This window comes from Bacillus rossius, chromosome 5 (genome assembly GCF_032445375.1).
Source record: "Bacillus rossius redtenbacheri isolate Brsri chromosome 5, Brsri_v3, whole genome shotgun sequence".
Classification (NCBI taxonomy): Eukaryota; Metazoa; Arthropoda; class Insecta; order Phasmatodea; family Bacillidae; genus Bacillus; species Bacillus rossius.
In genome coordinates, this window is record NC_086333.1 from 4191171 (window position 1) to 4211726 (window position 20556).

Below are 20556 nucleotides of genomic sequence, written 5' to 3' on the forward strand. Positions count from 1 at the left end.
CTAGACGAACCAGACTTGCGCGTGAGATGGAAAATGAGAAGATATTTAAACCAATCACTAGTCGTCTCGACGAACTTAAAAACAAGGAAGATCCAGGTATCATTGTGAAGACAGAAGTTGAAGATGAAATGCCGACTGTAAAGAAGAGAAAATTTGAACCAGATCGAGAAGAAGAGGACTTTACAAGTACAGAGTCCATGCACAAAAGGAAAATACCGAAAAAGGGACATCAATTGAATGCAATGGTCCGACCATACCTGATAACGTTTACGAGCCGGAATAATGACACAACCTACGGAGTGTACAGAAAACATAATAAGTGGTTCCTCGGTGCTAAAGAAATAGACTTTCTACCAGGAAATATCGTGCGCGTAGAAGCGTTCAAAACACGCGGGACTCCGGGTCTGTACGAATTGCTGTTTCGCAGGGAGCCTAAAGGATATTCTCACAAAGACTTACGAGAGTACAAAAAACTGCTAGAGCTAACCAATGCACATTTTCGCGATAACGATCCAGATAGTGGTGTATATAAAGACGTAGATCATGAAAAAATCGACATTCTCGCTATTCTCTTCAGTGAACTAACAATACATGGCGAAGGTCTAAAAAAGCTAAAAAGTTTTCAGATATTTGACTATGAATATTGGGACAACCCCAATGAATTAGTTGATCGCCTTAGAATTCTACATGCTTCGCCTAGTGTAGGAAACTATTCGCACATTATAGAGGTATTTGAGAAGCCCTCAATATAAAGGAATTTTATGTTTATTATTTTTACTTCTTACCTCTATGACTTTGATTTAGCCCTGTTATGAATTATATTTACAAGTATTGTTTCTCTATGGTCAGGTCAATTTTGTTTTACTCCGTAATTTTTTTATGTTTTATCTTGTTTTATCTAAGTACTAATTTTATGAAATGTCTTTCCAAACATTTGTTAAACGGCGACGAATAGGAAATGAGCTTGCACATTTTAATATTGTTTTTGGGTCATGACTGAGTAAAGAGGATATGTGATTGGACACTTGACTGCGCATGTATTTTATTTAAACAATTTAGTAATTGCCAGTGAGATTTCGGAGTGTGTTCAATACAGTACAATTTAACTGTTTAAAAAAAATTGGAATTTTAGTTTCTATTCTACTATCATGGGAGAATGATTAGAGAGAGAGAGCTCCGTGATTTAGTCATAAATTAATATAAGAATATCACGTAAAACATTGGAACGACGACTGAATAGCTATAATATACGTGAAAATGATGATTTTGTAAGAAATGCCCGGAACTACGCAATGAAGAAGAGATAGTTACCGATGTTCGGAGCTCTACTAAAGAATCGACGACGACGATAGGTTTTTGACTAATAGCCTAAATAGAACTAGATCAACGACTAATTAAGAAGAAAAAGGAAACGAGTATCAATCTTCGAGATGGAAGGAGTTCAACGGCTGTAGACGGCATCGTAGATGGTGTACCGGAGGGCATCAGCCTTCTAGACGACTCCAGGTGACCGACGCCAGTCCTGCGGGAGTACCAGCAGCACGAGAGGAGGTGCATCGAGACGGAGACCCAACCAGCGACATCGGAGGAGAGACTGAGATCTAACCAGCAACATCGGAGGAGAGACAGGGGTTCGGAGAGGTTTTCCACAGCCTCTTGGTCTTGTAACGACGCGACGAGGTTTGTCTGCCCCATCCCGAATTAACAAGAACAGCGAGAAGGTACCTGTCCTATTCTAATGGCGAGATATCTTAAACCATGATGTTTACGATCAAGACCTAATTTGAAACTCGCAAAACCAACTTAATACGACTTAACTACTTAAAGACTTGTAGCTTGTACATACTGGACCTGGTTAACTTACATTGATCAGTAATATGTACGAGATCGAAGTTAAAGTCTGTTAAAGTCATTAATTGTCTTGAATGTTTAAAGAATAGCCCCAGGTCCAGAAGTCTTGAGATATATTGATCTACCGAAAGAAACTGAGCTAGTAGCAACAAAAAAAGACTAATTTGCCAGGTAAAATGTGTTCAATAAGATTTAAAATATTGACTGATAACTAAACCACTATTCAGTGATTCAATTACGTAAAACGTAATTAATTCTGAAAGACATTTAAGTATAACTGATATTGAAATTTTGTTTAATGAAAAACCTATTTAAATATGAATAATTGTCCCAAAGGTGTTTGTATGTTGCTCGCTAATCATTGACTCTGTCACTTTTCATGTTACATTTGAATATGTTGCAAAAGAGTATTGTCACCCATACAACTATACTTTTGACCCTAGTAAAAAGTTAAATTTTCATTATATCTTTTATTTTTCCGATTGATAATCATACTTGCATATCATGTGTATGTTAAACCAGAGAGAAAGAATTATTTAGTTTTGGCTGTCTTGAAAAGAATAATTAATTTTTATTACACTGAGATCAGCAGTCATAGAGAGGTTAATGCTTTTAAACACACTACCAGTTAAGGAATATTGTTTTAGTCATTATATTTGTTGATTTTAAGGTGAGAATACTTACATCAAAGAGAAGAAGACATACTGCTAAGAAAATCTACGACATTTTATTTTCTAATATTCACACAGAGTCAAACTACACTAGTACATACAACCTGAGAATAATTTATTTTCATTACCAACGTAATAAGACATATTTTATTTAATATTGTGTAGAGGTTAGTAGTTGTGCTACATACACAATCACAACACTAGTACTTTATAGAGTTTTAAAGGCGGGTCATTCCATTGTTACGGACGGGACAGTAAGACCTTAAAAATAATGTTGCACATTGTCTCAAATATATTATTTAACTATTTTATCAATATCTGCAGTCAGTCACCCATAGTACGTATTATACAACTTCCAATTGTTGATGTACGAGATAATTATTAATTTTGATCCTTGAATTATACATATTTTTGGTACTGTTACGGACGGGACACAGTTTGGACAGGACGGCAAAGGTGAGTTTTTCACAGAATATTTTCTGTGAATTATGAAGTGTTTTACATCCAGTTATTACAAAACATGGTATAGTAGTAGTTAGTTCAAACATGCATATCCTCTTGAAATCAGAACTTAGTTTTAATAACCATCAATAAAATGTTTTTGAGAACGTGATACGTTACGGATGGGACGTTACGGACGGGACAGAAGTCTGAATGACAATAACACTCTTAATTAAGTACTTTGGCTTAGATAATTTTCTTAATGAAGAAAACATAATTACATTTAATAATATCAGCATATATGATGCTATTAATTGTCCATTTTAAAGTTATTTTTGGCCTATGAATCAAAGAGGAATACTAAATATTTTCTGAAAATCATTAAGTGGTTTTTAACCAATTAATTTACTATTTAATATCTAGATAACGAGAAGCTAAGAGTATACTATATACTGACATAAAAAATTAAGTTTTAAGCAACAGATAATATGTTTGTTAGTGAGTGACCTGTTACGGACGGGACGGGACATGACCTGGGACAAAATATAATTTACAATACCACCTTACTGAACATAACAATTTGGTTTAAAAGTTACTCCTTAATGAACACAACAACAAAAATTCTAGCATTATCAGTCATTTTAGTATCGTAAATATTTTTTTAATTTCAGAAAGCAGATTCTACATAATCGCAGGAATTATATTTCAAATTTGTAAAAAATCCTATCTCCAAGCTGTTTTAACTCAGGTTCTGAAAGTAAACCTATCACTTCTGAAAAGTTCACAACATATTTCTTCCTCGTGTCAGTTTTAAAAAGAATGTCCTGGCATCCATCGCGTATAACCTGCTCCATTTAGAAAATCTCAATGCTGCCATCATCTTCTACTCCTCCCTGGTTCACCACTACATATTTATGTTTACTCTGCCCTACTTGCTCAGTGAGTAGGTACTGCCCTCCTTGAACATTGTTCTTGGTAAGCTTCTGCACAACATACTCTTCATCTGTCTCCGAATCAGTGTACACTTTACGGTAATATGGAATTCTGTTTCTTGGCTTCAACTCTCAAAGTAAAGATTTTTGTACATTACATTCTTCTAAATTTGTTAATATTATTACAGAAATTCTCATGTGAATGTTGGTTACTAGCCCATTTTTAGATAAATTCGCAATAATTTACAAAAAAACAACAAAATGATTAAATATTATAATAAATCTTAAAAATGTTACGGACAGGACAAATCTTAAAAAAGTGATTTATTAGTCCAGAAAATTAATAATAAACATTTAACATTGAGGTTCTGTTAACATCTAGTTGTAGTATCTAGTCATGTATGATAAACAATTACTTGATTAATATTTTATGCGTATAATAAACTTTCTTACTTTTTTGTTACGGCCGGGACACCATCAAATAGGTCTTCAAAAAACACTAGCTGAAACCTCTGAAAAATAACTTTAAACCACAAATACCATACAGATGGAAGCCAAATGAACTGGTATTTTCCCTCCAAAACACATCTGTTAAAGAAAGACATATATAGCCAATGTTAAAAGAGCGCCAACTTGACTTGTCAATATCATAATACATGTTAATTATTAGGTACCCATTTTAAAATGAAAAGTTATGTATAAAAAATTAAAAATAATCAAAAAATGTATACATTTCTGGTTAATTAAGGATATGTTGGGTAGTTATAGTCTGATATAAACATTTTATGTTATGTTTTAGTTGTACACAGTTTGGTCCTTTTTGGCATGGAATGGCCGAGGCGCCCAACTATAACACATTTTACATCAGAGATTTTGGCATTGTAGGAAATATACTCCATAGAGTAATTCTGGTCACCCAACGGTGGCGCACCCTTTTAGAAATTTTGGTCACTCATCCTTGGTGCTGTCTGAAAAAAAAAAAAGGGCAATTCTGAAAACACTTCAGAATTTTTGGCGCACAACGTGTAGGCAAACGTTAGGGACTATTTTATGATTTTTTTTAACAACTCAAGACACTTTGAAAACTACAGACAGTAATTTTATTTTATCAAGATGACAGACACAGGCAGGAAGTCATATTTTTTGAGAGGTAGCCATGACACTTCTGACTCTAGTCCTGAACGAGAACCTAGAGAAGTAGTACCAGCACAGCATATCGAGACTACTGGTATGGAGTCACAGCAGGAAATGGAGGTGAGTCATCCTCCGCCGACACCAACTGTCACCATAGAGGCACTGTTCCAGTTCATGAATAAGGAGAAACAAGAACGGGAGCGTAAAGAACAGGAGGAGAAGTTAGAAAGGGAACAAAAGGAGCGAGAAAACGCCGAAAGACTAGACAATTTAGTGCAAGTCCTAAATAACACTTTAGACAGGATTGCAGATGAAACAGCAGAAATCAGGCATGACTTAACTGAAACACAGCACGAGATGCAACAGAAGTTTTCCAGTGTACACACTCGTATTGAAGGTGTAGAAATATTCAGTAAACGCACTGACGATAAAGTAGTACACTTAAGCGAGCGTCTAACGGGAAGTTTAGATATGGTAGAGGCGAAAATAGGGGAAATAGAAAGAGAATCCAGACACATCGCAACATTCTCGCCCAAATTAACGTCTCACCACACGAGCGAATGTAATACCGACAGGAAAGACACGCCGGTAAACAAATCGATAACGATAGAAGCCGAGCGAAATCCCGCGAATATTGGTACTGCAATAATGTCAGCAGATCCGGTACTTACACTACACCACCCTTCTAGGAAATGGTTGGATGACGTTCCAACATATTCAGGGAAAAGTAATGAAAACCTTCGAAGATTCTTAAATCAGTTTGAAGAATATTGCCACACATTTAAGTTAACAGACGCAGAAAAATTGAAATGCGTTAGCCACTGCTTGAAAAACACGGCATATTATTGGTGGGAGTTGGCGAAAGATTCTGTACACGCATACGAATCGTTTCAGAAAGCTTTCATATCCCAATTTTGGAATACTCGTATCCAAAGCAATATGCGAATACAGTTGCATTCTGAAAAGTTCGAAAATCGTAAATTTCAAAATTTAGAGGCGCATATCAGCGATATGTACGAGAGAACTCGTTACCTTGATTGCCGTATGGAAGACGAAGAGTTTATTGCCATGATAATTTCGCAATTACCACTCAATTATCAATTACGACTTAGTGGACGGCAGTACAGTAATATTGTAGATTTCAAGGAACAACTGGTAACGTATGACCGGCTCGTTAAGCTCGATAAAACGGTAACGCACAAAGAAACTAACGAGCGCAAGAACACGAACCAACAGACACCGTTATACAATAACTGGCGTAACCGAAATGAAGGGCAGAACAGCGGACACAAACAACCTCAAATTCACACACTGAACGTTGAAAACTGCGGAAGTAATTGGTATCACAATGGATATCGAGGTCAGCGATATGGTAACGGATTTTATAAAACACAGTACTATCGTCGTAGAAACGAGAAGCGACAAGACCGACGCGAAAATGAATCACAGTGGGAGAATAAACGTCAGGAGGGGACAGTTAATTTCAGAGAGAATTCAGGCGAAAATCGAACAATGAAAGAACGATCGGCAGATTACAATAATCATTCCGGAGGTCAGTACAGCATAAATGCACAAACGTTTGTACCGTCTGCAAAAGGGAACAGCTTTAGCACCACAATTCACGACGCGCGACAAGGAGAAAGAAATTCATATTCTATAGCGCCAAGTCACGAGCAAAGCAACACGGAATGGCCGCGCATGCAATCTAGCGGAAACCCAGACACAAACCAAGGAGGTAGTAACACATTTTTGATTTAACCGAATGCAAATAATGGAGTTGCTAATTTGTCACAAGAGCAAATTAGAGGATTTAAGGACAGTGCGGTAAACTAATAAGGGATGGCGAAAACCAGCTCCACACGTCAGTCCCTAATTGTAATTTAGACGGTGCTAGTATAAAATTGGATCCCGACGCAAATGACAAGACTAATTGTCGAAGCATACACACCATTATGTTCAAAGAAAACGAGCATGAATTTTACTCAGCGAAATTTTGGTCACTCATCTTTGGTGCTGTCTGAAAAAAAGAAAAAAAAAAGGGAAATTCTGAAAACACTTCAGAATTCAACGAAATAGTCTCCATACTTGAAGAACTGAGGGAAGCCGGCTACATACAATGAGTCGCTCCTGATAGACGAAAATACCTTCGTCGTGAAGTCATAGTTCGTGGAATTGATGATTTATTCCAGGCGGACCTTGTTGAGATGATACCATATTCCCGATTGAATAAAGGTTTCAAGTACATGTTGACAGTCATCGATGTTTCTAGCAATTTCGCTTGGGCTAGACCTGTCAAATCAAAGACTGCAACTGAAGTAGCCAAGGCCATGAACAATATTTTTCGTGATGGACGTGTACCGTCGTACCTGCAAACGGACCTCGGGAAAGAATTCTACAATGCAACCTTCAAGGCTTTGATGAAGAAGTATGGCATCAAACACTACTCTACATTTCGTATCGTCAAAGCCTCCATTGTCGAAAGGTTTAACAGAACTTTGCGTTTCAAGATGTGGTGGCAGTTCACGGCTAACGGAAATTACAACTGGCTTGACATTTTGCCGAAACTAATAAGCGAGTATAATTCCACAGTGCATTCTACCACGAAAATGAAGCCAAAGGACGTAACGGACAATCGCCTGCTTCAAACAGTGTTTTCCAACACGAAGAATAAAGATCCACGAAAGTGTAAAGCTAATGTCGGTGACATTGTGCGGATCTCCAAGCAGAAAGGTATCTTCGAGAAAGGTTTTACTGCGAACTGGAGTCCCGAACTTTTCCGTGTGCCACATGTTCGTGAATCAGAGCCTAGGACCTACTACCTCAAAGATTTGGACCACAAACCTTTCCATGGCGGCTTCTATGCCGAAGAGATTCAGCCTACGTTGTATCCCGATACGTACTTGGTGGAGAAGATTATAAAACGAAGAAATGGACTGTCCTACGTCAAGTGGTGGGGCTTTCCACCTCGCTTTAATTTGTGGGTGGCAGATGCGGACGTCGAGAAATCCACAAGACTTTAGTAATTTGTCTGTGTTTTTTTTGTACTTGGAGTAGTGTAGTATGTTATAAAGTTTATTTTGTGAAAGAACTGGCGGTGTTAATATTATCTCAGACCCGTCACTTTTGTGGACCTTTTTTAAAATATTAAAGTTGTTTTGTATCGGCCAGGGATCGAACCAAGGACCTAAGTCGATCTAATCAATCAGTATATAGATTACAAAGTTATTTAATAAATTTTGAACTTTTTCCCGAATCTCTAGCATTTAAATTACACATTTCCAATATGGTGGTCTTGATGTCTGATAGGATGATGGTTGTAGAGGATTTAGAGTCTCTTTACGAATGTTGAACATGGATTATTAAATATATTATTTTCACATAAAATTAAACATTATTGCTTCGATCGGGTATCGAACCGAGGACGGGATTCGATCGAATCAATATGTAAATTAATGAGTGATTTATTTAATAAATTTTGGAACTTTTCCCGAATTTCTAGCTAAATAATTACGGATTTTCAAGATGGCGGGTGTCACAGCAATAATAATAAATGATTACTGCACTCTAGCGGATACGAATTAAACTAACATGTCATCATCGCACACTCGCCGACGATACAATGATGATGGCTTCCAGCATCGAAGACAAGATGGCATACGTGACGTCATACTAGGTAACGATATATATGAATGGCAAAAAGCGGTGGGAGTCAGTATGCCAGCAGCCACCACGGGGGAAGGATCGGTCGTCATTTTAATTTTTTTGCCCTCACCGGGGTCGAACCGAGGACTCCGAGCTCCGTGTCGTTAATGTATGTTTTTTAAATATTTTTTATTAAAATTTTATTAATTGAATTTTTATATAATTTTAAAAAAAAATTCATTAAATTCGGATAATAAATACAAAAGTTAAAGATGGTGACCGTAACAGAAATTGCAACGGTGACGTCATCATCCAATATGGCGGAAAACACATCTCCGGAATGTTCGAGAACACAATGACGTCATCCAAAATGGCGGATCCAAGATGGCGGGTCCAAAATGGCAGTCGGGGTAAAGGTCACAACCATCCAAGATGGCCGCCGTGACGACACAATCCAATATGGCGGACACTGGCTCCGGCTCCACGCGCCGGCGCCAGTCCCCGGATGCCCTATTATATATTACTCATGTTCAAGCACAAGAGTCGGTAGAAGTCGACAGGCAGACGCGTCACCGGGCACGGCAACAACAGGTGTCCCTGAAGCTGCAGACACCGGGTGCCTGTCTGGCTCGACTCTTCACCTCGCACCCCTGTCGAGCGGGCTACCTGCTCACAGGGGCGAGGACCGTGTGCGTCTAGCTGACTCGTTCACGGCACACGTTACGTCCCATGACGAACTGGACGAGGACAGCCACTGTCGACGCCGGCACGCCAGCACCGCAAGGTAACCGGCCGCTCGAGCTGCCAGGCACAGCATCGAGAGAACCACTGCGCGTCAAAGATGGCTCCTAAAGCGGGCCCCTGCCCTATGAGCCGTACAGCAACGGCACAGATGACGAGTCACGAACTCGGACGGCAGAAGAGGCGGGCGGCCTCGTAGACGCAGCAGAAAAGGCGGGCACCAGCGACCACGGCGGAGCGGGAGGCTGAGGATCGTCAGGTCCACTTTGGCACACTTAAAGGGGGGGGGGGTATGAGACTTGACAATCTCGACATGATCGCACATGTTTTTGAACATCAGCTCGCAATCCAGGCCAGATTATTTGCGCACTAATTCGACGATAAGTTTTGTCGATGCCCAAGTGCGCACCCACAAGGAGTCGTGAAAGTATATCATCACCATAGGGCGGAGGAAGGCAGGAACAACTGCCTTCTTTTGCCTACCAGACATCCCGGTATAAAACACTACACCTTGTTTCACAATGTATGGCACGACTTTACCGGATCTCAAATCTTTCCAGATTCGAATACACAACTGATGCTCCTGCTGACATTGACTAATGCTAAGAAAAGACTCAAGAAATACTTTACATTGTGGCCAACTCCCCTTATGCCGGGGTAGTTGTTCACGTCCGCACCCACCACGCCAGTACCGTGTACGCGTCACTAACAACATCCTGAGTTCCTAATGGATTTAAGATTAAGAGACACGCATAGACTGACTTAACTAATGGCAAGTGCGCAAATAGCTGTACTAGCATACTCAACTAAATTAAACGACAATCCCGAAACTCTACAGTGATAGGCACAATAATTGAAAATTAAATTGTATAGTCATACCAACAAAAAGAAATGGGCCTTATTAGGTAAACTCTAGGTGGCATTTTAAATTGCTATATTGACAGACTAATTACAGACAAAAATTACAGTAAAAAAAATTCTAAATCAAAGTCCCATAAGTCTCTTATGGAAGAGGGGGGGATAAAAATTATGACGTTCTTCAGGCCTTATATTCCAAACGCTAAATCCAGTCGCCGCACTATGTTTTCAAAAACACGTCTTCTGTGAACCAGGCTTCGTACCAGCGGGGAAAATAAAGTACTAAAATCCAGTGGTGTCACTTACTTGGTGCTGAAGCATACCTCTGATGCAGTAGGCTCTCGTGGTGGGGCATAAACCCCACTCACTATTGCGCCGCTAGCAGCGCGATGCTTCTGTGGCTTGTCCACTTGCCCCACACCGTCGCACGCTCGTGTAACACCGCATTTTATGCTTTGCGAAACTAGCCATGGCATTACCGTCACTGGAATTGAAGTAGTGATAACAAACAATTACCGTCCAAATCGCCGAGCCGTGCCAAATTCCACTTTCCTTAAAATCCATTAAAATAACATTGAGTGCAGCAAACCTAAGCAATTTTCGATGATTACAGACTATTGCTGTTAACTCTGGTTCACATAACGAACTAAAAGGCAAGTCTCCCATGGCTGGGGTCCGAGTTCGCACGGGCTAACACTGCATACTTCACGAGCAGTTCCGCAAAAAAGCCCCGTCGCGGCCGGCTGTCAAACACACACAGTCCCCGGCAAACAGCTAGGAGCCGACTCCCACTCTTCACGTCACCTGACGTCACGCCCCCTCCTCTCTACCACCCCTCACTCCGCTAGATAGTTCTCGTTAACTCTCGTAAGAACCGTTAACAGTAAGAATAATTAACGTAAAATAAATAAAGTAAAATAAAATATTACAATGAATAAATAATACAATACACCACTAAATAATATAATTACACTCGTAAAAACCTGATACCAATAAAAAATATTTTTAAGTTTAGAGTTTGCACACTCTCTATGATGGCGGCCAAGTTTATTAAAGAAAAGCTCGAAGCACTTATAAAAACGTCATTAAAAATTAATATACACATAATACTGAAACAGTGTAATAAAAAGTTAATCAACTTTGAATAAACTTTATACAATATATAAATAATTAAATCCAGGGAGACTGAGGCCGGGCAAGTGGCCTCAACATACAACGGCGCAAATTGGCTTCGTTTTAGCCGCAGACAAAACACGAGTATCAAACTCTTCCGGGGAAAACATTCGCGAAAGCGTGTCAGCCACCACATTATCACTACCCGTAATATGATGTTATTTAAATTTAAAGCGAGACAACCTCAACACCCAGCGCCCGAGCTTACCCAGCTGGTTAGGATGGTTAAAGAGCCAGCTGAGCGCCTGGTTGTTCGTGTACAAATCAAATTTGTGACAATCAAGATAGGAATCGAACTTCTCGACGCCGAACAAACATGCTAAGGCTTTCTTCTCGTAGGTACCCAGACACTGCTCTCAATCAGTGAGTGTTCTACTGACATAGGCGATAGGGCGTAACCTATCGTTTTCAATATGCCCAAGTACGGCACCTACAACAATGCTTGAAGCACCAACCTGCAGGGCGAACCTGCGTTGAAAATCAGGAAGAACCAAGACAGGGGGAGAAGACACCAAGACCTAAAGGCTGTCAAAGGTCTTCCGTTGAGCATCGCCCCACTTGAAAACAACATTCTTTTTACGCAGCTTATTAAGTGGACTACAGACCGCAGCGTAATCGGGAATGAAGCGAGCGTAATATCCCGTCATGCCAAGAAATCATTCAACTCCTCTGACGTTCCTAGGAGGAGGTAAATTTACAATAGGGGAAACACTATCAGGCTACATGATAAGTTTACCCTTATAAATGATATCACCTAAAAATTTGACGTAGTCGTTACCCAAGTGAATCTTATCGGGATTTACAGTTAAATTAGCGGCTCTGAGGTGGTCAAACACCTGACACAAATGTTGTTTATGCTCCTCCAGGTTAGCAGTGTACACGATAATGTCGTCAATGTAATTAAAAACTTATTTATACTTCAAGTCGCCGAGAATGTGATCTAGCACTCGGCTCATCGCCTGGCTACCAAAAGACACACCCATAGGTACTCGATTAAACTGAAATTGCCCCCAATAGGTAGAAAATACAGTGTATTTACGACAGTCAGGATGCAAAAGACACTGGTGGAAGCTAGCATTTAAATCAAAAACAGAAAATATGGCAGCCTTCCCAGGGCGCTCTCTACTGTTGGCAACACGTAGCCGTCCTCTTTAATCTTATCGTTAAGCTCTTTGTAATTATGAACTAGCCTAAATTCACCAGCCTCTTTTTTAGGAAATAAAAGGTAGGCGAACTAAAATCGGAAACAGAGGGAGAAATAACTCCTGCGTCTAAGAGACGATCGATAATAGCTTTCATTTTTTGCAACTAAGGGGGTGAGATTTTATGTCCTTTGGCCCTGACGGGAGTCGTGTCCTTAAGATAGAATTTATAGGGCATGACATCACACCTGCCTATACGGCTGGTAATTATGTCAGAAAACGCATTCATGACGTCAGCAATAACAGCGTCTCTATTGATCAAGTCAGAATTGTCGGGGCACGACATGACAAATGGCGCGGAGTCCTGATGGATGAGTTTAATTTTATTGGAAGAATGAAAGCCGAATACAATTTCCTGATTAGCGACGTCTAACAAACATCGAGTTTTCCCCAGAAAATCTAATCCTTAAATGAGCGGGTGACATTACCCCGGGACTACATCAAATCGCCAATTCCATGAAAAACCTGCGATTTTTAAGTGAAGTTCAGTCACACCTGTTTTATTTCGAATCACCTCGTTTCCAATGTTATTTGTGAAGAAAAAAAATTTAATTTAGTTTGCCGATTAACACCATTACAACATTGGAAGATAAGGAAAAGTCAACCTTACGTCCATGATACAGAGTTATTCTAGTGCTGTCTAGGAACAAAAAGCAGAAACATAAATGGTGGTATCAAAGATCATGACCTCCTTCAGAACAAAAGAACAATATGGTGGACGTTAAAACATTCTAGGTGGTGACCTTCAGCAGACGAAAACCAGATGGCAGCAGTGTCGTCATAATCTTAAAAATTGGCTGTGACGTCATATTAAAAGATAGTGGACCTGATGTCAACTTTAAATATGAAGGTCAACATCAAAAACAATGTCAAGGCCAAAAATATAAATAAAGGTCAATGTTCAAATCAATATCATCCGTCTAAAATCAAGATGAATGTCAGGTCAATGATCAATTCGAAAATTTCAGGTAAAAGGTCCAAATGTATGTATGTAATATGTCCTGAAACTGGCTTCTGGCTGTGGATTGTGATTGTCAATCCGCCATATTGTATTGTGACGTCACGGCGGCCATATTGGATGAGCGTAATGGGACAAGTAGAACCGTGACCTTGATCCTTGACCATGACCCCGGCGGACATCTTGGATCCACCATTTTGGATGACGTCATTTTTTTTCTCAAATTTTACGGCATTTTGTTTTCCGCCATTTAGAATTATGACGTCACCGTTGCATGCCGCCATCCTGAAAATCTTAAATTAATATCCGATTTAAAGAATTATTATTTTTTTAAGTATAAAAAATTTAATTAATAAAATTATAATACAAATACTTCCAAAAAACATACATTAACGACATGGAGCATGGAGTCCTCGTTTCGAACCCGGTGAGGGCAAAAAAAAAGGCGATTGATCCTTCCCCCACAGAAACCACTGGCAGAAAGATCTCCCACCACTTATGTCAAATATAAATATCATCATCTAGTATCACGTCATGTCCGACATCTTGAAAATCCGTTATTTTTATGTTATAAAAACTGAAAAAAATTTACAAATTATTAAAAAAATTAATTAGTCAAATTGAAAAAAAATAAAAAAATAAAATATCACTTAATATCCACTGTTTCACATGTCGTCACGTCCGACATCTTGCATTATATAAATGTCGCATGTTTCGTTACGCCCGCCATCTTAGTTGAGTACGATGTCATCCTTACATCTTTCGTTACAAACGCCATATTCGATTATATTAATGTTGCATGTATCTTTACAGCACTCATCTTGAAAATAAATACTTTCAGTGCTAGAAATTCCGAAAAAAATCCAAAAAATATTTTAATAATTGTCTACTTCAAATGTTTAGTTATTTAAACGTTTTCTGTCCTCGGTTTGATTTCCGGCAAGAGTAAAACAGTAATTTATTAATATATTTCAAAAATTCTCAATAAAAGGTAATAAAAACGTTTTACACCACACCCAACATTTTAAATTGTCACCACTGTATAAATTATCGTTTCGTACGCCATATTGAAAATATTTATTTATTAACTGATTTTAATGTAAAACAGTTTATAATTCATAAAAAAAATAACTTATTAGAATACTGATTGATTAGATGAATTCCCGTCCTTGATTCTAAACCGGTAAGAGCAAAAATAAAAATCATCAGATAATTCCTCCACAGAAGCCACCTACAGACTGGCCTCCCTCCACCAGTACCAAGGTATATATCATCAGCTGGTATGACGTCACGTCAGTCATATTGTTTACGTCTGCTGGAGGCCACCACCATCTTGTTTTCAGCTTTAAAGATTGTGTCACCATAATTTAAGTGTAATTTTTACACGCTAGAGTACAGTAATCATTTATTATTTCTGAGGCGCCCGCCATCATTTAATTTGGACACCATAATGAAATTGTGTAATTAATTAGCTAGGGTTCGGGAAAAAAACCCGAAACCCCTTTCAATACCCTATGATCTGGTTTTTTATCTTTAGTCAATAAACTAAAAATATTTTCTGGGCGCAAACGTAACATTCGTAGGCTATTTTTCTACTCTCATTCTGTTTTTCGTACTTTGAAACCATTCCAACAAATACTTTACATGTAAAGGCCATGATTTCAGCGGAGGTTTTTACTGTAGGCGACACGGCCTGGGACGGAGGCCTGCGCGCCGCGTGTCTTTAGGCCAGGTGGTTGGTTACCTAACACTTCTGCTAGCTTGCAAGTCTCCCCCGCGCGCCAGCAGACGAGTCTCGTTCGGCAAGCGCCTGGCTCTATCCTTGAGAATCTTTTTTTAATTATTTTTTAGGTTCATAAATATAGTTACTTTGACTAGTCATACGTAAATACTTTTAACGTCACATGTATTCTAAGTTATTTTTCTACATGACGTAAGAAAAAACAATTTTGGTGGGAGGGTATCGAACACATTATCCGTTCCACAAGAGTGACTGGCAGTTGTGTTCTAACTCCACAGTCCTGCTGGATCATATAAAATTTATTTGTTTTTTATTGTATTACGAACCTCAGACTGTTTATAATTAATTGATCAATTCAATTAAAAGTGTACTGCCTTGTATCGAAACATGGACATGAATTGATCAAATCAATCAATGTTTTAACAAGTGATTATTTACATATATTTTTGAAAATTTTTCTTGATTTATATGTCAAATATTACGAATTTCCAAGTTGACGACCATACGATTTTTCTGGAGTTTTGTAGAATCGGGATTAAAGCCAATTTTTAGTATTTTTTCCGTGTTTTTATTTAAACAATTTATTTTTAAATAAAATCTTTTTGGTTTTTGTTTCAAGCAAGGATCTACCAAAAAACCTTTGATCAAATCAATTGAGATCTGGGGGATGAGAAATCTTATACTTACAACTCTCTTAGGATCTTTCACGATATTTTATTTAATATTTTTTTTTTTTACTTGAAATTAAAATTTTTGTATCGAGCAAGATCGAAACAAGGACAAAAACAAATCAAAAATAATTATTTTAATAAGCGAATATTTATTTTTAGAAATTTATCGATTTCCTAGCTAAAAAAATAACTGGATTTCTAGATAGTGGCCAGGAGAACCGACCAGATGGCGGATGTCACGACAGTTGACTGCATTGTGATGCAGCACTCTAGCGTGTTAACTTATTGTCGGTAACGTCCTTTAGTTAAGTTACGCCATAATTCCTTCAAATTAAAAAAACTGTATATGTATGTTATTTTTTTTCGTATAGCTAATTTAATTCTCGGTCTGGCAAATATATCGATGGCCGTGCGTACGACGGCGTATTTCTCCAATCCAGAGCTCCGAGCGGTCATGGTTGACACAGTAGCCCAGGGATCGGTGGCAGAATTGCGGATGAAAAAAAATAGACGATAGTACCCGAAGATGGTCGAAGAAAATTCGATCATAGATATCGAGAGGCGAACATGCCCAAACATGACCGAATCCTTATGAATGGCAAGATCGTAGACCCTAAGATTAACATTGTTCCCGTATATGCATTTCTATACCACTGATCCTAATATACCTCATATTTTCATCACAATCAGAAGGAATAATTAGTGTGGCTGATATATCCGATCAAAACAATAAACATTTTTACTATAATTCCAATATGTCGTGACACAAAAATTAATATATTTCAATGAAATGTTGTTCATATCCAAAAAAAAATTCATTATTTATATAAACTTAAAATAACTTATATCATTAAAATATTAAATTATATGTTTTGTTTATTTTTAAAACCTATTTCATTTTATGTGTATTCCAATACAACATATAACTTCATTTCAATTGTGAAACATTGTTCAATAACTGTAAATATAATTTTTTCTGGTCTTTTCCAGCAAATTAAGAAAAATTGTTAATAAATAATTTTAATAAAATGTTTGAATATGAAAACGAATAGATTCGACACACGTAAGTCGATGGGAAAAGTTTAAAAACTGTTTCATATCTAAAATGTAAAAAAATTTGTTAGGTAAAGCGTTTTTTTAACTAATTACACTGTAAAGCAACATGAATATAAAATACTTAGTTTTATTTTGTGCTAATTTTGGGTTTACTAAAGTTATTAATTTAAATATTTATTTTCCAATGCAATTTTGAGAACTCAGGTAAAATGCTGTTTCACATAGTTCATATCTGTAAATATTGTTCCAGATGGCCATGACTGCTGAGAGATACAACCTGTGGATTTAAGCCATCCATTCACAAGAAGACACACATCCCAATATAGGTGAGAAATATAAAATATATTTACAGAAATGTTTTCCCTAATAAGAATAGATCTCGAAACAATCATTAATTTAAAAATAAGTTTTAACTTAATATATGCTCGGAACCTTTGTTTCAACAAATTTTTGTCACAAGATTATCCTCTGTTAAGTTTAACTTCAGGAATAACAGTAATACTATTTGTCTTTGCTTGGTGTTTCTTTATCGTGTCTTATAAAAATTGTGTATTCCTATGTTTATTTTTAAATTCTTAGACGAAACAGGAATACTAGAAAGTTTTAATTCAGAGGCAAATAAATTTAATACATATCATGAAAGTAATTTTATGTGGTACAAAATCCCTTGAAAGTACAATAAAACAAAAATTCTTTGTAATTATATTGTAAAAGTTTAAAACTTTAAATTATAATAATGCAGTTATTTGAATATACTCAGATTATTTATAGACGTTCGATGTCAGATTGGCCACAATTTACATGTGACTACTGAACAAGAGGCAATAATTTTATTAAAATATTATAATTTTTGGTAAATACTTTATTTCTTCAGAAATACCTCCATTTTTTTTATCGGAAGGCCCCACAAAAATATAATTAATAAGATATGTAGAAAACCAAATAGGTAATTAAAACATAGCCGTTTTCTTTTGTAAATTCTCATTTGTAATTCAGCAAAAGTCATATCATAACTGTTTTTTTTTTAAATTAATAATTAATTTTTATAATTCTTGCAGACCTTAGTAGTATGTAATAGTATGTACTGCGCCAGGGTTCAGGGTGTGGAGCGGGAGCCGTGGAGCCTGCCGAATTCTCTGACGTCACAGCGACCATCTTGGATTCGAGACGTCACGGCGGCAACCTTGGATTTCCGTGACCTTTACCTTTGACCTTGACTTTGACCTTTAAACTTGACCCCGGCGGCCATACTGGATACGCCATCTTTAAATCGAGTGCCCCACTCACTCGTGATGAAATTTTCATCATGGTCACCATATCCATTTTTTTCTCTTCAGCTGGAGGCCGCCATCTTGGATACCGTAAACTTAGTTTCTGTTGTTTATTCCTAGAGAGTGCCAGCATCGCTCTTGATTTTTTTTCTGTTCCATTGGAGGCTGCCATCTAGGATACCGTCGACATTGTTTCTGCTGTTTGTTCCTAGAGAGCGCCAGCGTCACTCTGTCTCATAATATGGTCGATGTACCATTACCTACCAGAGCTATTATGGTACTTATCGTCATTTTAAATTTAATTTTTTGTGCAAAATACATTGGAAGCTCTGTGATTTCAACCATCGCAGCTCTGAACTCTAGGTTGGAAAACATACGCCTTTGACCGCACCGCCATCGAGATATTTACCAGAGTGAAAATTAAATATGGTATGTATAAAAATAACATGCATATTAAGACTTGTATTATTTTTAATTTTAAGTAATAAATAATCACCTGTTCGAAATAGAACTACCATCTTGTATTAAGATATAACTGTTGCAATTATCGTTATGGTCACCATCTTGAAAATCTGTAATTTTAATGCTAGAAATTCCGAAAAAATTCCAAAAAATATTTTTTAAGTTGCCTACTTAAAATGTTAAGTTATTTAAGCGACTTCGGTCCTCGGTTCGATTTCCGGCGAAAGTAAACCAGTAATTTATTAATATATTTAACAATTCTCAATAAAAGGAATATAAACATCTTACACCACACCCGACAGTTATAATTATGTCTTAACTGTTACAATAATCGTTCCATACGCCATTTTGAAAATCTTTATTTATCATCCCATTTTAATTTTAAAAAATTCCAAAAATTCATTAAATATATTTGTAATCAATAGACTGATTGATTCATTCGATTTGCGTCCTTGGTTCGAAACATTAAGAGCAAAAGATAAAAAACAACAGATCATTCCTCCAAGGAAGCTACCTACACTGACCTCATACCACCAATACCAAGGTATACATATCGTCAACTGATATGACTTCATGTACGCCACCTTGTCTACGTCTGCTTGAATGTGTTAGCAACATGTTAGAATAATTTTCTGTTCACCATACCTTTGTCGTCAACTGTTAACAAGTAACTTTGACCTTGACCTTGCACTTTGTCCTTGACGTTGACATTTTATCTAGTCCTTAAAATTAAACCTTGACCTTCCAATTTGATCTTGACCTTTAAATTAGAATTATACCTTAAAACTTGATCTTTACCTTGAAATTTGACCTAAACCTTTAACTTTGACCTTGACCTTGAAATTCGACCTTGAAATTTTCCTTGACTTTGAACTTCGACCATGAACAATTACCACGACCTTTTAAATTTTAAATTGAACTTGAACTTGGTCCTTGACCCTGAAATTTACCCATAACCTTGACATCCATCTTGGTTGACGCCATTATTTCAGTACTCGCTACCAGGAGCTACCACCTGCTAGAGAACTTTACCACCATCATGTTTTCATCGGCTGGAGGACACCATCTTGTGTGTACTCGTCTTATAGAGTGAATTACCATCATGCTAGTTTTATTATAACCTGCTAGAGTGCAGAAATAATTTATTATTACTGTGACACCCACCATCTTATCATTTAGGAGTCATCATGGTAACTTATATTTATTTAGCTAAAAATTCAGGAAAAAATACAAAATTCGTTAAATAAATTTATAATCAATATACTGATTTATACGATCAATTCCCGTCCATGGTTCGATCCCTATTCAATGCAAAACATTTAATTTTATATAAAAATAATAAACTCAGTAAATCATGTTCAAAATTCTAAAAGAAGCAAAAAAACAACTACTACCATCATTATATAAGCCATTACGACTGCCATATTGGATGTTTGAATTTATTGACTTAGAAATTAGGGAAAAGTTCCTAATTTCACCGAAAAAATAACTCATTAATTTACTTATTGAATCGATGGATTAATGTCGCCGGTTTGCTGCTTGACCAGTGACAAATGTAACTAAATATTAAACAAATTTTATATTTTTGTTTCCATTACCTTTCATGAAGTTTATCATTCCTTATCTCTACTAAAAACTACTCAAGACAATATACGACAATTTTCGACGAATTAAATACGTTGCCTATAAGCCTAACACGATTGTTTTGTTTTTTGATACTTAGAATAACCTCTAATCTGTTCATGTACAAAG

The 20556-nt window shown here is 37.2% G+C and overlaps 1 protein-coding gene across 1 annotated transcript in view; it reads right to left on the reverse strand.

Annotated features, from left to right (window-relative positions):
* Window positions 1–20556, reverse strand: part of LOC134532207 (spidroin-2-like) — a 154618-nt gene that overhangs the window by 57687 nt on the left and 76375 nt on the right. The gene's annotated exons all lie outside the window — the stretch shown is intronic.